Raw genomic sequence first — 1213 nt, 5'->3', positions numbered from 1 at the left:
AGAAACAGGCACTACGAGGATGCGTGAAACGGTGCTCGCCGAAGTTGCACAAAGGAGTCCCACGTCGCCGGAGACCAACTTAGAAAGTCGTGCAATGCAGGTTAGAGTGCCGTGGACCCAGGCTTGGCTGTGCACGAAGGATTTCCGCCGGAAGTGCACAGGGGCCGGAGTAGCTTGCAAAGTCGCGGTTCCCAGCAATGCAGCCCAGCGAGGTGAGGCAAGGACTTACCTCCACCAAACTTGGGCTGAAGAGTCACTGGACTGTGGGGGTCACTTGGACGGTGTCGCTGGATTCGAGGGACCTCGCTCGTCGTGCTGAGAGGAGACCCAAGGGACCGGAAATGCAGCTTTTTGGTGCCTGCGGTTGCAGGGGGAAGATTCCGTCGACCCACGGGAGATTTCTTCGGAGCTTCTGGTGCAGAGAGGAGGCAGACTACCCCCACAGCATGCACAAGCAGGAAAACAGTCGAGAAGGCGGCAGGATCAGCGTTACAGAGTTGCAGTAGTCGTCTTTGCTACTATGTTGCAGGTTTGCAGGCTTCCAGCGCGGTCAGCGGTCGATTCCTTATCAGAAGGTGAAGAGAGAGATGCAGAGGAACTCGGCTGAGCTCATGCATTCGTTATCTAAAGTTTCCCCAGAGACAGAGACCCTAAATAGCCAGAAAAGAGGGTTTGGCTACTTAGGAGAGAGGAGAGGCTACTAACACCTGAAGGAGCCTATCACAAGGAGTCTCTGACGTCACCTGGTGGCACTGGCCACTCAGAGCAGTCCAGTGTGCCAGCAGCACCTCTGTTTCCAAGATGGCAGAGGTCTGGAGCACACTGGAGGAGCTCTGGACACCTCCCAGGGGAGGTGCAGGTCAGGGGAGTGGTCACTCCCCTTTCCTTTGTCCAGTTTCGCGCCAGAGCAGGGGCTAAGGGGTCCCTGAACCGGTGTAGACTGGCTTATGCAGAATTGGGCACCTCTGTGCCCAACAAAGCATTTCCAGAGGCTGGGGGAGGCTACTCCTCCCCTGCCTTCACACCATTTTCCAAAGGGAGAGGGTGTCACACCCTCTCTCAGAGGAAGTTCTTTGTTCTGCCATCCTGGGCCAGGCCTGGCTGGACCCCAGGAGGGCAGCTGCCTGTCTGAGGGGTTGGCAGCAGCAGCAGCTGCAGTGAAACCCCAGGAAGGGCAGTCTGGCAGTACCAGGGTCTGTGCTACAGACCACTG

The sequence above is a fragment of the Pleurodeles waltl genome, chromosome 2_1 (assembly GCF_031143425.1).
Source record: "Pleurodeles waltl isolate 20211129_DDA chromosome 2_1, aPleWal1.hap1.20221129, whole genome shotgun sequence".
Taxonomy (NCBI): Eukaryota; Metazoa; Chordata; class Amphibia; order Caudata; family Salamandridae; genus Pleurodeles; species Pleurodeles waltl.
Note: the sequence above shows the minus strand (reverse complement) of the source record.